The sequence below is a fragment of the Notamacropus eugenii genome, chromosome 6, assembly GCF_028372415.1.
Source record: "Notamacropus eugenii isolate mMacEug1 chromosome 6, mMacEug1.pri_v2, whole genome shotgun sequence".
NCBI lineage: Eukaryota > Metazoa > Chordata > Mammalia > Diprotodontia > Macropodidae > Notamacropus > Notamacropus eugenii.
In genome coordinates this window covers 242,303,914-242,309,036 of record NC_092877.1, presented here as the reverse complement: position 1 = coordinate 242,309,036, position 5,123 = coordinate 242,303,914, and the positions used below count along the sequence as shown (strand labels likewise).

At 36.9% G+C, this 5,123-nt stretch overlaps 1 pseudogene; it reads right to left on the bottom strand.

Moving 5' to 3' along the window:
• Positions 1–380: 380 nt before the first annotated feature.
• Positions 381–4,478, bottom strand: LOC140511287 (ubiquitin-conjugating enzyme E2 N-like; annotated as a pseudogene).
• Positions 4,479–5,123: the final 645 nt, after the last annotated feature.

The following is a 5,123-nucleotide window of genomic DNA, read 5'->3' as shown; positions in this document are numbered from 1 at the left end:
TCCCTTTTTAAAATGGAAAGGAGTCCACAAAACTAGACAGAAAAACAAAAAGACACACCACTGTAACTATCCAACAACCGCTTTCATTTACAGTGCTGATACTTAAACCATGATGGGAAAAATGAATAAAAGCATAGCTGGACCATTGCTTTTAAACAATTTCGCAACAATCCATATGATACTTCTAGCCTCTACTCATGCATTATAACAGTGAAGCAGAATAACACAGACATTTCCTAATGTGTCTTTAATCACCAAAGGACTAGAGATAGGTTTTTATTCTGTAAAGCTTCTAAAACTGTGTCCATTAAATGCAGACAAAAATAAAGACTTCTTAGCAGAACAGGAGAAATGATGCACACTTAATTTTGAGATTGAATTTAAATGTTATTCATGACATATGACCTAGTCCATGCCCTGGTTGTTTCTATGGCTTGGGCTTCTTTGGTCTTCCACTGTCCCGCTACATCATTTGCTATTGGATTCCCTGAATTTGGAAGATTTGGCAATCCTTCAATTGAGAGCAGCACTGTTCAGATCTGCAACACTGGAGACCATTTATCTCCCAAAATATCTAAAGTATTCTTCCCTTTTTTTGTCTGTTTGTCTACATTAGGGCTATAAATTGTGGCCATGAAATGAAATGTAGGAGTTGCCATTGGATATTCTTCTGGAATAAATAGTTCAAGTTATTTTATTAATTTTTATTAATTTATTTTTCGTTATCAACATTCACTTCCACAAGATTATGAGTCCCAGATTTTCTCCTCATCTTTCCTCTCCCCCCGCCCCTAGATGTTGTGCATTCTGATTACCTCTCCCCCCAATCTGCCCTCCCCTTTATTATCCCCCTTTTTATCCCCCTCCTTTCTACTTTCCAGCAGTACAACATATATTTCTTTACGACCTTACCTGTATATCTTATTATGTAGTGTGATGGCAAGCAAAATAGGATCTTTTGCTATTTTTCTTTTAGTATAATCAAGTGCCTCTGATTGCATCTTGCCTTCATCAATGAAAAATTTTTAGTAGGAGAAAAGTACAGAAAGAAGACTTTCTTTAATCAGAGATATTATATGTACTGTTAATTATTTTAATATGAATAAAGATCTTCCCCGTCCATTAATGTGCCTGCCCATTAAGGGGAGTATGATTACAGAAGATCCATGGGAAGGCCTATGTCTTTTGTTAACGAGGCACTGGCTCTCAGGGAATGTGATGCCCTCTGGCTCTAAAAAAGACATAAATAATCTGAGTTGAGGTTTTATTTTGGGGCTTACTGATTGGAAATGTTTGGCCATTTGAGTACTGTGGAAAGGTGGTGAGGAGCCCCGCTTCAACTTTGAAAATCAAGATATCTGTGCTTCTCTCTCTGGTAAATATGGTCAGACCGTTGGACCTGTCTGTTGAATTATGATCAGGCAGAGGAAGACATGTCTGTTGATTTTTGATATCTCCATATTTTCTTTGAAGTTCAGGGTGTTGACTCTTCTGAACTAGGTGAATGATATATGTACTTGGTTAAAGGAATGCCACATGTTCTTGATTAAAGTGATTTTTAACCCTTCAAAAGTTGTCTTTCCTTTTATGAGTGCAGATCTAACATCCTGTGATAGCACAGCCCAATGTGTATGCTGGGGTTCTTACTGATATGCACAGTTGCATGTAAAAACAATTTTAGCATTTGTTTTTCAAAGTTTAAGTTGAACATTTTCTCCCTTCCTCACTCCCTACTATCCCTCATTGAGAAGGCAACCATTCAAGATTGGTTAAACATATTTAGTCATGCCTAACACTTCTGTAACCGTCATGTTGTGAAAGACTAACTATATTTCCATCCACCCTATCCCACTCCCCATTTATTCTGTTCTGTCCACTGACCCTGTCCCTCCTCAAAAGTGTTTCTTCCTGTTTACTCCTCCTTGACTTTGCCCTTTCTTCTATCATTCCCCCACTCCTTATCATCTTCCCTTCTACTTTCCTGTGATGTAAGATGGGTTACCATGTCTAATTGAGTGTGTACTTAAATCCCTCTGTGAGCTAAATTAAATGAGAGCAAGGTTCACTTATTCACTCTCACCTCCCCCCTCTTCCACTGCACTGTAAAAGCTTTTTCTTGTCTCATTTATGTAAGATAATTTTCCCCATTCTACAGCTTCATTTCTCCTTCTCCCTGTATATTCAGTATATTCCTCTATCCTTAATTTTGATTTTTTAGATATCATCCCTTCATGTTCAACTCACTGTGCCCACTATCTATGTGTGTATGCATCTTTCACATACACATATATGCATGTATGTGTATATATAGTGTGTACACACACACATTCCTTCCAACTATAGTAATAATGAGAAAGATCTTATGAGTTACAAATACCGTCTTTCCATGCAGGAATGTAAGCAGTTCAACTTTAATACATTTCTTATGGTTTCTTTCCTGTCCTTTTCATTCTTCTCTTCAGTCTTGTATTTAAAAGTCACATTTTATATTCAGCTTTGCTCTTTGCATCAACATTGCTTGAAAGTCCACTGTTTCATTGAAGATACAATTTTCCTCCTGATGGATTATACTCACTTTTGTAGAGTGATTATGGGTTTTAATTCTAGCTCTTTTAATCTCTGAGACATCATATCATAAGCCTTCACATGCCTCAATTGGGAAGTTGTTAAATCTTGTGATATCCTGATTGTGTTTCCAAAATATTTGAATTGTTTCTTTCTGGTTGTTTGCAATATTTTCTCTTTGTACTGGGAACTCTGGAATTTGGATACCATATTCATAGGAGTTGTATTTTGGGGATCTTTTTCAGGAGATAGTCAGGGGATTCTTTTAATTTCTGTTTTTCCCTCTAGTTCTAGAATGTTAGGCAGTATTCCTTGCTAATTTCTTGAATGATGATGTCCAGAATAGTTTTTGTTTTTTGTTTTTTAGTCATGGCTTTCAAGTAGTCCAATAATTTTAAAATTATGTGCCCTGCATCTATTTACCAGGTCAGTTGGTTTTCCAATGGGATATTTCATGCTACTTTATTTTTTTTTCCTTCTTTTGGTTTTGTTTTATAATTTCTTGATTTCACATACCATCACTAGATTCCTTTTGGTTCATTCTAAATTTTAAGAAATTATTTTCTTTAGTGAGCTTTTGGCATTTATTTTTTAATTGACTGATTCTGCTTTTTGAGACATTCTTATCCTCACTGACATTTTGGACCTCTTTTGCTATTTGGGTTAGTCTACTTTTTAAGGTATTCTCCCTTAGCATGATGTTGTGCAAGTTTTCATAATTTTTTTTTTGCATCGCTCTCATTTCTCTTCCCAATTTTCCTCTACTTATCTTATTTGATTTTCAAAATCTTTTTTTGATCTTTTCCATGGCATGAGACTAATCAATATTTTTCTTGGAGGCTTTTGATGTAGGGGTTTTGACTGTCTTTCTTAAGGCAGAACTCTGCTTTCAGTGTGGAGGGGTGTACTGTCCCATGTTTCAGGTGATTTTTGCAGCTGTTTTCAGAGATATTTCTAGGGATCTATAAGTTTTCAGTTCTTCCAGGGATGTATGATCAAGGGAGAGTTGTTGACTCCTTTTCTGTACTCTGTACTGGTATGGTACTCTGTACAGAGTACTGATCTGTACTCTGGTCTTTAGTGACCACAAACCTATTTTCTTCCTTAGAACTATGAAGAGAGTTCTTCACTGTTGCCACAAGTTCTTTCATATCCGTACTCCTCCTCACCCCAAGACCACCATCTAGGGCCACCACTCTGCACCAACCCATGTCCAGGCATGGATAAAGCAAGAAAATTCTCCCTTTGTTCCAGCAAAGATATACCTGCAATCCCTCTCTGATTAGCCACTCAATCTCCTTCCTGCCTGTGGAATAAGAACTTTTGAAGCAGCCACTGCATCTCTTGCTGCAGCCACTGTCTTGCAGCTGAGTTCTGACCATGCTCCTCTCTCATCCAGGTCCACTAGAGCTTTCCTCCTAACCTCTTAAGTTGTCTTTGGCATTTGTGTGTTGAGAAGTCTGGAAACCAGCACAGCTGCCCGGGATTCAGTCCCCTGTGACCTGTTCCAGTTTTGCTGGCCCTGACCTGTGCTGGAGCAGATTATTCTAGAGTGTGCTCTTCTTTCAGACTGATGCAACAGCCCTTTTCTATCAACTTTCCAGGATACCTTGGGTTGGAAATTTGTTTCACTCTGTCATTTTGTGGCTTCTGCTATTTTAGGATTTGTTTAGAGTCATTTTCACAGGTATTTGAAGGAGTTTTGTGGTGATCTAGATTCTTCCATCATGGCTCCAGCACTGAAGTAGTTCAAGTTTGAAAGTCGGTCCCTCAAATGGGAAATCCTGTGGGTCTGCAATGATTAAGTGAAAATAATGTGCACTACTTTCATCTGGTTCTGCTTTTGTCCCAGTAACTGATTCTGCCAGAAAACACTGAATTTCCTTAAAAATCCTACAGGGCGCCCCAGCCATCTTGTCTGATCCGGAATTCATCCACAGAGTCTCATCACCTACTTATTCTTTAGAATTTCATTATTTAGTTTCCAATTAATTTTTAGTCTATCTTTCTATGGCCCTTTATCACATGGAATTTTTAATTCCATTATGGTATGAAAAGGGATTCATTTACTATTTCTGACATTCTGCGTTAGATTGTGAGGTGTTTATGCCATAATATATTTTAGTGTAGGTGCCATGTAACAGTGAGCAAATAGTAAACTCCTTTCTATCCCCATTTGATTTTCTCTGGAGTTCTAACATATCTACCTTTAATAAAATTCTATTTATCTCCTTAATTTCTTCTTTATTTTTGGTTAGAATTATCAAGTTCTGAGAGGAGGTGGAACATCTTTTTTAGTATGATTTTGCTGTCTATTTCTTCTTGTAACTTCCTTAACTTCTTCTTTACATATTCAGATGCCATATCCACAATTTTGTGCATATATATTTAGTATTGATATTGCTTCATTGTTTATAGTTCTTTCTAATCTTATGTAGCTCCCTTCTTTATCTCTACTAATAAGATTCATTTTTGCTTCATCTGAGATCAAGATTGCTAACCATGTTTTGTTGTTTATTTTAGCTGATTCATAATATATTCAGGTGTACCCTTTTTAT